We start from the raw sequence: 13,753 nt of genomic DNA, 5'->3' as shown, positions 1-13,753 counted from the left end.
TATTAACTCTTGGCTTTATTTCCTGAGCTTGAGGGGTTCTTTGAGAAAGTTGTTACCTCTTCTTTTATATGCTGGTATGCTGACACTATGTTTTCTTCTAGGAGTTGCATATTTTCTGGTCTAATTCTTACGTCTTTGATACATTTTGAGTTAATTTTTGTGAAGGATCAGAAATAAAGGTCTAGTTTCATTCTTTACACAAGAATAACCAGTTTTCAAAGCACCATTTAGACATTTTCTCCAATGTATGTTTTCTATACCTTTGTCAGGGATCAGATAACTGTAGATGTATGGGTTTGTCTTTGTGTAGTCTATTATGTACCATTTGTCTGTCTATTTTTATTGCAGTACCTTGCAGTTTTTCTTACTATAGCTCTGTAGTATAATTTGAAGTCAGGTATTGTGATGCCTGCAATATTGCTTTTTTGGCTTAAAATTGTTTTGGCTATTCTGGGTCTTTTTTTTTTCAAATGAATTTAGGACAGTTTTTCTTAAGTTAATAGAATTTTAAATAATGTTATTAGTAATTTTATGAAGACTGCATTAAATTTATTTCTTTTGGTAATATGGCCATCCAAGTACATGGGAGGTCTTTCCATCTTCTTGTGTATCCTTCAATTTTTTTCTTAAGTTTTCTACAATTTTCATTGTAGAGGTATTTCCCTTCCTTGGTAAGATTTATTCCCAGATATTTTGAGGCAATTGTGCATTGAATTATTTTCCTAATTTCTTTCTCTATAGATTTTTTGTTGGTATATAGAAAACTTATTGATTTTTATATATATTGATTTTGTAAAAATGCTTTGCTAATTTTGCTTATTAGCTCTAACCATCTTTTGGTATAGTTTTTGGAAGGAGATCCATAAATTTTGATGAAAAATGTATATTTGTGCTAAATTCTGATTAAAATTTACCATTTACTTCAATTATGAACATAGACAACAAACTGGAATAATAATGATATTTTAAAATGTCATTTAATATAAAACACTAATTACATTGTATTACATTAAACTTATTGCAGATTGTTGACATACTGTGTATATTCATCTTTAATATGAAATTATGGTAGATATTGGACCAACCAGCACACTATTGTTTTGTTAAGATGGAAACTCATACATTACTCTCTTCTTTGTATTTCAATATATTTATTTCTTTGTATTGCTAGAGTTCATTTTATACATTTCAAATATTACTCAAAAAATGGTAAAAGGGATTCAAGCCACAATCTTACAATTTCCAAGAGTAATTTTGCTGAGATGACTTCTAAAGTTCCCTCCATTCTAGAATGGGTGTCAGAGAGAACTCTTTTTGAGATGTAAAATGTTTCATGACTGGATCTCCCTATTGCTAACATTTAGTCTCAAGTTACTTGATAAAGCCTTTGAGGAAACAAGAGTCATGGAATTTGGGGGCAGGGCAAATGACATCTTAAATTCCCTTCTGATTGTGAAAAAAACTGCAAATGTGCTATAATTAAAAGTATTCCAAATGACAACTTCTTCTAAAGCAACCTGCCCATAAGATTTGAATATTTGAAAAACAACAGTCCATATCTGAAATATAAAAAAGTATTTGAATGAAGAAAAAGAAATACTCTAGTAGAAGAATAACATCACATGTTAACAAAAAAATAGATTTCAGAACAGAGCTAGACTGATTATTATCTGAAGCAAACTGGGAAATGGAAATAGGAACACAAAAAGCTATACACTATCTTATTTAACATTTTCAGCAAACCTTAAGAGGGAGAAAGGTCACTTTTACCCCTATCTTACTTTATAGTTTGAAAAAACTGATGTTTAGTTTAAATAACCTGTCCAAGGACAAATTAGTAGTAAGTGGTTGAAGCAGAAATTGATTGCAGTCAAGGCTACTGAAAACAACACTATGATATTTCTCAAGGTTTAAGATACAAATACAGTTGTCTTCAATAACTGTTAGGTTTTCCTAAAATATGTTGCGTGCATGTGCACGAGAGAGAGAGAGAGAGAGAGAGAGAGAGAGAGAGAGAGAGAGAGAGAAGAGAGAAGGAGAAAGAGAGATATAAAATGGGTGGATGATATGATGTGTTAAGTACCTGTCACTGAGCATGACCAAAGAATGAGCTTCATAAGGTCAGGAAATTCAACTATTTTCTTTTTCATTGAATCCTAACTGCCTGGAAATAGATTGACACATAAGTGTGAATTATACAAATGCTTTTTAAATGAATGAATTAAAGGATACATGAATTATTTTATTTTAAATAATTTTAACAATATTATCTGGTTATGGTATGAATGATTCCATGTACCCCAAATATGTAAGTCCACTTCTTTTTTTTTTTTTGAGAGAGAGAGAGAGAGAGAGAGAGAGAGAGAGAGAGAGAGAGAGAGAGAATTTTAATATTTATTTTTAGTTTTTGGTGGAGACAACATCTTTGTTTGTATGTGGTGCTGAGGATCGAACCCAGAGCAGCGCACATGCCAGGCGAGCACGCTATCGCTTGAGCCGCATCCCCAGCCCCTGTAAGTCCATTTCTGAAGTAAAAAACAAAAAAAGGAAAGGCACAACAAGAATGAGAAAGAAAGGATGGAAAAGTAAACTCAGAGAGTTTGGGCAAAAACCTGAATTAATCTCCCATCAGAGGCTGAGTAGTGGAAGTAGTAATTGGAATGGTCTTCTGGAATTTGTGAAGAAGTCAAGCGATGTATAAGACATGACCTAGCAATACAGCCCCTTGCTTTTGTCCAAAGACATGGGAAGGAAGCCTGAGGGAGAGAAAATTTAAAAGAAATATTTTTTATTGCTGTAATGCACCCCTTTGTGCTACAATTATGGACAATGAGATACAGGACAAAAATGAAGATATTTATGTTTTCTCTGTTCTGCTGACCTTTAGCGCAATCTTAGACTTATAGGGTCTCCTTAATTTCCATGACACAAATGTGTACTGATACAGGCTTTTTTCATTCATCTCTGAAAATTGAAGAAAGCAGAAAAATCTTTGATATGAGGAAGAATAAACTGACTGTAGACTCATTGCCTGTCTACATCTATGTATATGTCTTTTCTATGCCAAGAAATTCAACTAGTCAGTTAAAAAAATTAAAAAGAAGAAGGAAAGAAAGAAAGAAAGGAAGGAAGGAAGGAAGGAAGGAAGGAAGGAAGGAAGGAAGGAAGGAAGGAAGGAAGGAAGGAAGGGAAAGAAAGAAAGACCATCAAACCATCAAACTTTGACTAGTCAGTTTGCTGTAAAGCCCAAGATGCCCATGTAGACTCAGGCTAAGTTGAAAGAGCCAATCTTCCCACTTCCTTCTTCTGTTTCATGGGACTTCAGTATATGAAAGGGAATAAAAGTAAAAGCAAAATTGCAGCTACTGAAAAACTCTGGACACTATCTTACCAAAATTTATTTATATAAATTGGATTTAGAGTCATTCCAAATGTATACATCCAAAAATGAATCCAAGCAATTCATTTTTACCAACTTGGATCTTTTGAGCCTTAGATGTCCTTAGAGACCATGTAATACAGCTTCTTTATTTCACAGATATGTAACCTGAGGCCCAGGGGATCTCATATAGTAAGCTAGTAGCAGAACTCAGTATACAATCCAAATTTCCAAAATGCTTTAAATTACCTGGGACTCTGGATTTCAAAAAGGTACCTTTTCTGCTATTCTGGGGGAGGCTAATACTTTATGCTTCAAATGATCTGAAGATAGTTGTGAACTTTCTTTGCACCTTCATCTCCAAACAGCAAATATGCAAGGTAAACATAATTTTTCATACATTGTCAAGGCCTAAGATACCTCAGGTTAAGAATATTTGCCTAAAGGCACAGTCAGATCTCTAAATTCTCTGCTATTTTCCAGTGGAAGATGTTAAGATGACTACTGTATCTTTGAAGGACTGTACCCATTTCAAGCCTGCTATGCACTCCACACTCAGACCAGCTAATTAGGACCAGATGTGACATGTCTATTTTGAAAAAAGGCTTTATTAAGTAACTATTTATTAAGTAACTAAAATAATAGCAAAAAAGATGAACAGAAGCACAAATGGTTTTAATACTTGTGAATGTATTTCTAATTCAATTATCTAAACCTGAATGGCTTGCTTAATGCAAGTTTTCTATATATAGAAGAGTATATTCTAGCTCACTTTGAAGAAACCCCAGAACTATCAAAATGGCCACTGGCCAAGCTGCAATAATAAGTACTAATATGTTCTCCATTTTTCATTCCAAAAATAATTCACTTTATGTTAACTTCTACAAACAAGAAAGCCTCAGGACATAGGTGAAAAGGGTCATTTTATTCATGAGACCAAAGAAACATCGTATCTCCTCACCTTTGGCACCCACATATATTTTATTTTATTTCTTGTCCTATAAGGGTATAGGGTCTTAATCCCTTCCAAGGTCTCCTGGGATAATAAAATACTGAATGAAGTGTTTTTCTCAGGGTCAGAACTCAAAAAGTAGCCAGGCACAGTGTCACAAACCTGTAATCCCAGCAACTTGGAAGTCAGAGGCAGGAGGACCATAAGTTCAAAGCCAGCCTCAACAAAAAGCCAGGCACTAAGCAATTCAGTGAGACCCTGTCTATAAATAAAATACAAAAAAATAGGGCTGGGGATGTGGCTTAGTGGTTGAGTGCCCCTGAGTTCAATTCTCAGTACCACCCCAAAATAAATAAATAAATATCTCAAAAAGTTCTGACCAATTCTATTTTTTTCTTTTTTTTTTTAAGTACTGGGGTTTGATACTATGGGTGGTCAATCACTGAGCCACATCCACAGCCCCATTTTAAAATTGTATATTTTGGAGACAGGTTCTCATTAAGTTGCTGAAGTTGGCTTTGAACTTGCAAACTTCCTGTCTCAGGCTTCCAAGCAACTGGGATTACAGGTGTGTACCACTGCACCCAGCTCTGACCCATTCTAATCTTTTCCTGACCTATTTTTCCATGCCCTGTTGTTCATGTTCAAAACTTATCTACCAGATGGGAAGCAGCAGCCCCTTAGATCTCCTGGATATTTGAATGAAGTGAATTAATAGACATGTAGGAGACTGTTCCCTGAGCTTCTCTTCACTATCCAATATTAATTATCTGAGAAAATATGATTAGCATGTGATCCCAACATGGATCTAGTTGTTCTATAGCTCAGATTTTCTGTTTAACCCATTTAAGAAAGATTCTGATTTCTTACTCAGGTGGTCCTTTTCTGGACATTCTACACCCCATGTTTGACCTCAAGATTACACAATGCCTTAATTACACATGCATGGTACGGGTACTGATTCTTATGTATACTTTCTGTGAATTAGAAATAGTAATCCCTTCGGTTTAGCTGTGTATCAGGGCATATTGACCCAATTCATCTTCTCAGCCAGATATTGTGTAGTGAACAATCTACACAGCAGCTGTATTGGAGATCCACTAATGCTGACTGCCATATATAATATGTGACTGTGTATTTGTGGGAGCATTTGGAAAAGAATGTGGTTTTATCACTTGACAAAGAATTGAGGAATTCTTCCTAGAAATCTTTGACATTTTCTATAATAACTAAATACATGAGAGAAGGAAGAAAGGGAAGAAAGAAGCAAGGATGGAAGATAAGGGGGTCTTTTGAAAAGTGAGAGGTTTGCAGAGCTTGAGTCACTAACTAAAAGTGCACAGAGGAAGCAAGATAGAGGGATAAGACAGAAGAATCTAACATTAATTGACCACATATTGTGAACCAGTCATTCTTCTAGGTATTCAAAAGCATTACATTATACTGACAGTTCACAATCCTACAAGATAATAGCTCAATTTTTAAAATTAGTTTAATTGTTAAATATACATAATAGGAAATTGTCAGCTGAACTATTTTTATTATGGTAAAAACAAAAAAAAATTGATCATCTTGACCATTTTAACTGTCCATTTAAATGGCATTGAGTACTTACACATCATTGCACAAATATCCTATGTTTTCTTATTGAATTATCTAAACTCTGTATGTACTAAACAATAACTCCCCATTATTCTTCACCACAGCCTCTGGCAATTGCCATTATATTTTCTGTCTCTATGAATTTGAATACTCTAGATACCTATATATTATTCTAGAGATACCTTATATAAGTAGAATCAGACTTTCTTATGTTTATTTGTACATTTGTGACTTGCATATTTTGCTTAGTTTAAGGTATTCAAGGTTTATCCATGTTGTAGTATTTGACAGAACTTTATTTCTTTTTTAGCATTGAATAACATTACATTGAATGTATTTACCTTATATTTTTATCCATTCATCCATCCGTGGTTGTTACGGACGGGACTGTTTGTTATTGTGAATAGTGGTCTTATCAACATGGGTTTACAAAGTTCTCTTAAAGACCCTGTGTTGGTTCTTTCAAGTATATACTCAGAAGTAAAGTTGCTGAATCATGTGGTAATGTTATTATCTTTTTTTTTTATTTTTTAGGAACTTGCATACTGTTTCCCATAGCAGCTGTGCCATTTTACATTCCCAACAACAGTGCACAAGATTCCAGTCTTTTCACCACTTTTCCAGCATTTGCAAATTTCTAAGTTAGTAGATAGAGGATACATAGATACAGTAATCATTTCGGTGTGAAATGGTATCTCATTGTGGTTCAGTTTTGCATGCCCTAATGATTACTGATGTTATGCATGTTTCCATTTTCATTATTAGTCACTTGTATATCATTTTTGGATTAGTATTTATTAACACCTTTGTCCATTGTTATAGTCTGGTTGTTTTGCTGTTGTTGAATCATAATGGTTCTTAATGTATTCAGAATATTAACCCCTTATATGTGAATTGCAAAATTTTCTATTATTCCATGGATTAACATTTTAATCTATTAATTATGTCCTCTAGTTCATAGAAATTTTAAAGTTTGGTGCAGTCCAGTTTGTCTATTTTTTGTTGCCTGTGTTTTTAATATATCCAGGGAACCATTGTTGAATCTATTGTCAGGAAGTTTTAAACCTAAATTTTATTTAGAAGGTTGAGGGCTTATTTCTTATGTTTAAGACTTTGATTCATTTTGAGTAAATTTTTGAATATGGTGTAAGGTAGGGTATGGCTATCCATAACTGCATATGGATACCCAGTTTTCACAGCACTATTTTTTGAAAACAGTGGTTTTCCCATTGGATGCTGTTTTATACCCATTTAAAAAAATAATGTGACTATATACACATGAGGATTTGTTTTGGGGCTGTCTGTTCTATTCCATTGGTTTATAGCTCTGACTTTGTGCCATTATCACACTGCTTTTATTAATGCAGCTTTGTAAGTTTTTAAATCAGAAATATGAGACTTACTTCTTTGTTCTTTTTATATTTTTGGCTATATGGTTTCCTTGAGATTCTACAGGAATTTGGGGATGAATTTTTCTGTTTCTGTAACTGGGGTTTTGTTAGGGATTGCATTGAATCTGTAATCACTTTGAATAGTATTAACATCTTAACAATGTTAAGTCTTCCAGGACATAAATGCGGATGTCTTTCCATTTATTGATATCTTTAATTTCTTTTCACAATGTTTTCTAGTTTTCAGTGTGTAAGTCTTATGCCTTTTTTTGGGAAGGTTTTAATCTTTTCACTTTTAGTTACATTTTAAAGATGAAACAATTGAGCCTTAGTAAAACTTAGAAATGGTCATACAGATGGTCAGAGGGAGAACTGGGCTCTAACTCTAGATACATTTTGCTCTGGATGCTACATACTTTCTACTATATCATGTTGCTTTTATTGATAGCAAGAATATTTATCATCTATATATTCCATCAGCCAGGGGCCTGTTAGACCACTATTAAATGGAAGAAGATCTAAAGTAAAAATAAATCAATAACATCAACTAGGGCTCTTCTCCAACTCACTGGAGAGATAATTCATTGGTTAGACTTTGGTGCAGCTAAGGACAATGCCAAAAGTTCAATTCCCACATGATCCTTTTAGCTTTGCTTTCTTTTATAGCTACCACAAACACTCCTAAAATCCAGGTTTAAGGCAAACCAATGCCATGGGAATAGAAAAGGGGAACAAGCAAACAACAACAACAACAAAAATACTGGGGCTTAAGGAAAGTTTCATAGGGGAATGGCAAATTGAAACACGTCCCAAAATATTAGTAAGAGGTCATAAATAGAATCAATAAATTAGAGGAAGGGGATAGAGAGGGAAGGAGGAGGTGAGGGGAGGGTATGAAGAAGTATTGGGGAACAAAATCTACCAAATTTTGCTATGTCCACGTACAACTATACCATAATTACTCATATGTGTGTGTATGTATATATATATATATATATGTATATATTTATATTTGCACATATATAAGTATATATACATATATATAACTATACATATACACATATATGTATATATCACTACTACTACTACTACTAGTAGTAGAAGGAAAATAAGTAGAGTAGAGCAAATTAATCTGGGGGAAGGAGAAGGGAGGAGGGGAGGGAGGGGGAAGATTCTGGGGAAGGAGATTGATAAAATTATGTTATGTGCATCTAAGCATATGGCATAATGAACCCCGCTATTATGTATAATTATAATGCAACAATGGAAAAGTGGTCATCATGCAGGGAAGGGGAGGAAAGACCTGTATTATAGAAGGAACAGCTTATTCAAAGATATAGATGAATAAATCAATTCATGCGATCCATAAGTAGTTCAGTGAGTTTGCAGTCTTCATTTAAGGAAGAAAGAGAAATGATAGATAAAAGGGATAAAAGTTAGTAAGAGTCAGATTTTAAAGGAAAGTTAAGAAGTTTGGATTTGAGAAAGCAACAAAATTCAACACAATTTAAAAGCATAGGAATGATTTGTTTGCATATGAAAACTTGCATAGCTGAATCTTAGGAATATTATTCACCTATGGCTAAATTTTCAAACATCTCTATTGTAGTCTTAAAGTTATGGCCAATGGTTGGCAGAAGATATAAAAGGAAATAGTATAGTTATGCTGTAGGAAGATTTATTATGGCAAGAGGGGATTTTGAGTAATGGGCTAACATGTCTGAAATTTCTAGCCCTCTAGAAGGGTTTGCTATCTAAGTCCCTTCAAATGACCTGTGGCTTATTTCTATCTCTGCTAGTAACCAGAGAAGGAATTGAGGAGGGGAATAACTGAAACCAGATTGCTCTTTTCCTGATCTCACTTCTTCCCTGGAGGCAGAAAAAATGGGCGTTAGTCCCTCAATAACTACCACATCTTTTGTTGGGAGCCCCATGGAGATAAAGGAGTTAATTGGAGGGGTACCCTGTGTTCCTTGGAAAAAGCAAAATTCACAAAATGCAATGTTTATGCTCTGTGTGTAATAGGTGATATTGATGGTTTTTATGCAACACAAGCACCAGACTCAAGATGTGGGCACTGAGTCCTGCTTGTAGCTTGCTGCCCAGGGCAGGCTTTTTTCCATTTGAAAAACTCTCCTAATTTCCCAGAAATTTTCCATTCTCTTCCTTCCCATTCTCCATTGTGGGGGCCAGGCAGTAGTCTTACATGTGCCCCCACTGCTGAGTTTGGGTTTTCGGAGTGTTGTCATGGTGACCGTACACTTTCTGCAGTGACCACCCATTGCCTTGAGAGAAGAAGCTGGCCAAAACCTCTCGTGTTTTTCACTTAATGTTGGCTTTATTCACAAAAGGCTCCTGCTTGCTGCCTGCTTAACTAGGGCCAGAGACCATGGACTGGAAGGAAGAAAGATAATAGAAGAAAGGCTGCCCCTGGTTTTGAGGAATACTCAGCTTTGTACCTACCACCCACCACCAAGGTCAACCTCCAAGTATCTTTTCAAAGCCACTAACAGCAGGCTATACAAAAATGCAAAAGGACCCATTTGTTCCTGGGATTTTCTGAAAAATCAGGTGCAACCCACTCTTTAGGTCTCATGCCTATGCCTGCAAGACCATGAAGAATAGTTGACAGTGAACTACTCTCTTCCCTAGGGTACAGAAGGATATCTCCATTTGTAGAACCCCTCGCTTAGTGGTAGTAAACTTCAGTTGCATTTGGAAAATTCTTTCCTTTGAAACTACTATTTTGATGTCTCCTGACATTTTTGTCATTAATGTAAAATTCCAAAGAGATCTTTAAGCCAAAAAAATAACTTCATGGGGAATATGAAGAAATAAAAACAAAGGTTTTTTAGTTGCCATTGTAAGGGACACATTAGTAGGAAACAGACTGTTTTTTTCAAGAGAAGAAAAGAAGACAAAAAATGGGAGGGACAGGTGTCATAGTGTAGCCTTGTTAGGGGAGTTAAGATCTCTTGACCTCAAACAAATTTTTCTCATAGAATCATGTATTCATTGCAGGCTTGAAGGAAATTCTAGCCTCCTCTCATCCAAACCTTTGTAGGCAAGCATTTCATTTTGAGCATCTACCTAATAACATCCTAATTTATGGGTGTGTACTTCTAGTAACTATCTATCTCCTAACTTTTGGTCCACTTTATGTCTAGAAACTGATTGTTTTGAAGTGAAACCCACATCCTTTAGTATCCTATCCACTCAAGCCTCCTAGCTCTGATTTTGAGGCCACAAGTAACACATGTACATGTTAATACCATCTTCCTTATAACACACCTTACATCTTCCAGTTTTTTTTTAAATCTCACTCTTTGAACTATTTCTTAATAGAACTGAGTTTCTTCCTCTTCTTCCTGCATCTTCCTAAGAGTATATCCAATTTATATGTATTCCTTAAAGTATTATGCACAGAAGTTGAACTGGACTTCCTGATGAGATCGGAATGTCTCAGATAGTGGACCCTAACACCTCCCCCATTCTCTTGTCTGTACAATAGAAATGTTTCCAGATACCACATTACCATTTTAAGCTATTGCATCATACTTCTGTGTAGGACATAAAAATTGTTTAGTCTTTTTAACCTGTACCCATATTCTCTGCTATATGCTCCATGAATCCCTATTCTTTCCCTCAGTATTCAAATGGTGTATGGTGAGTCCTCTGCTACTGTACCTCTTTCTGCATTTTTATTTTCACTCAGACCTGACTCCTTTCAGAGGCATGACAATTGGTATTCCCTTGAGTTCTCCCTGACATTCTTCTTTTTGCCAGTTAAGAGAAAATTGGCCTTCTCCTTTCTCCCAGGCCCCATGTCTACTAACAAACTACAAGAGGGCTTTAGTCACTCATCAAATTAACCTCCTACATTGCCTGACTAAACTAAAACTAAGGTACTAACTAGGAGAAGGAGAAGGAGTTTCTGATAACTAAATGTGGCTGTTTTGAGCACAGATCTAAAGAACTGGGGTTTAGTGGGATTCCCTCCAAGAACAATTGGGCCTGGGCCTACAGCATCACATGTGAAAGGCAGCAGCGAGCTGAGGGAACTTTTCTGGGGGTTAGTCTACCTCCTCAAAAGAAGTCTAGACTTCTAATTCTTGGACATAGATGCCAACCCATCCCATGAATTCCAGTTTTTTTAGCATCTACTCACACAAAAACTTCTTTTATCTTGAAGGAGTATTCATTGCCTTGATTTTTACAGATAAACTAGGGCTCAATAATATGGAATGACTCACCTAATGTCATACAGCAAGTAAATGGCAAAATCTATGTAAGAGATGGAAGCAGGGACCAAAAGATTTTACTTGTATTTCCTTGGAATCAAGTACTTGTGACAAGAGCAAACAAGGGTGCCACTTGTTCCGACTCCTCCATGAAAATAATATAAGCTCTAACCAGGAGTTTATATTAAAATACAAATAAGATTTTAAAGGTCAGAGCAGAATCCACACTTTGAAGCATCAAATAATACCTCCGCCTTGAGCCCCAAGGTTTATGAGTGTTCTTAGAGGAGAAGACTCAATCTAACAGCTTGTAGTTGAAGCATTGTTGTAACCTATATCTCCCATGCCCTTAAGGCTAGGATACCAACAACTAGAAATCTCTTTAAAAAATAAAAGTGTGGTCTATTGATTAAAAGCTTGTACTGGGATATCTATACTAGAAAATTGACTATTTAAGAGAATACAAAGCCTTAATTTTTTGTATTTCTCCTACCCACCCATAAAGGAAAGTATTCTAGAATATAGAGCTAGCTACATGATAACTGTTCAGAGTTAAGAGACAAGACCTGAATTTTAGTCCAGTCCTTAATGGAGTATCTCAGTTGAATTACTTTCTTAATTTAAGCTTATTTATTCCCTTTTGAAAAGTTCCTCCTTGGGCTGGGATATGGCTCAAGTGATAGTGCACTCACCTGGCATTCGTGGGGCTCTGGGTTCGATCCTCAGCACCACATAAAAATAAAATAAAGATGTTGTGTCCACTGAAAACTAAAAAATAAATATTAAAAAATTACTCTCTCTAAAAAAAAAAGTTCCTCCTTACCTCCCATTGATTAAGACAGAAAAGCTTCAGAAAGTCCATCGAAAATATACCAGAGGCATTTGAGAAAATTGTGTCAAATGACCAAAGAAAGGAATTTGTCAGAGAATAAAGAGGCATCCTTTTTTGGAAATATGAGTGAAGAGACTAAAAGTTCCTCCTCCATATGATTTTGGAACTGGACAGGAGAGAAAAATTTCCGTGTTTAAGTAGTGAGAAATCCAAACAGGAGCTGGTACCAGGTCACTGAACGGGCAGAATACTCTTGTGTTCTTGTGTTTAGAGTGCTAAGGCGCCACATGATTTAAAAAGAAAAAAAAAAGCCTTCAAATGAATCATCATAATGAAAATTATGGACATCCTTTCACCTATTTTATAGTTCAGGTTTTTTTTTTGTTGTTGTTGTTGTTTTGAGTTACACATAGGGAACAAGGTTCTTGCAATCATATTTTTGTTTAGGTCTCCTATATGCTATGGCCCTAAAAGGCAGTTACTGTGGATGATGTATCCTCTGTCTGTTGTTTTGGCCTCCACACCTCCTATCTCATGTGGCTTAATTCAATCTAGGCGGAAATGCCAGGGCCTTATTGTCCTCCTTCGAAGTCCAGGTCAAGGACAGCTCTGTCAAATTCCTCAACCTACCATTGCCTCATGCTTGCTGGAGACAAACAGTTATTGTGGTAGAAGGAAATTCAATATATATTTTCCTTTTTTTACTGATTTAAAACCAAGAGAAAATGACTGTTATGACTATTATGGTTAGTTTTAGTCAGCCTTTTCACAACTGGGACCAAAAGAACTGACAAGAACAATTTTAGAAGAGGAAAAGCTTATTTGGTGCTCATGCTTTTAGAGGTCTCAGTCCCTAGACTTCTGATTCCACTGCTGTGGTCATGAGGTAAGGAAAAACATCAGGGCAGATGAAAGCATCTCAGGACATGTCAATAAGGAAGTAGAGATACAGTATTCCACTCAGCAGGGACAAAATAGAAACCTCAAAGGCACACCTCCAGTGACATACCTCTTCTAGTCATATGCTTTACTACAGTCATTACCAAGTTAATCCTGTTCAAGTGGATTAATGCACTGATTAGAATAAGGCTATCTTAACCCAATAATTTCTCCTCCAAAATTTCTTGCATTGTCTCACACATGAGCATTTGGGTGATACCTCATATCTAAACCATAACATAGTCTATTTCAATACAAGGATTTGAAGAAGCTATTAAGTGATGTAGGGACTCTGGGCGACTTTGCTCATTTGTTGGTGGAAGAAGTAGTATTAAAGAATTAGACTTCCTTAGTTCTAGTGTCCAATAGCCCTCACTCAAAAAGTTTCCATTTAAGTCTAAACTTCCCTTGCTATAA

The sequence above is a fragment of the Spermophilus citellus genome, assembly GCF_964194105.1.
Source record: "Spermophilus citellus genome assembly, chromosome: X".
In the NCBI taxonomy this organism is placed as follows: Eukaryota; Metazoa; Chordata; class Mammalia; order Rodentia; family Sciuridae; genus Spermophilus; species Spermophilus citellus.
Note: the sequence above shows the minus strand (reverse complement) of the source record.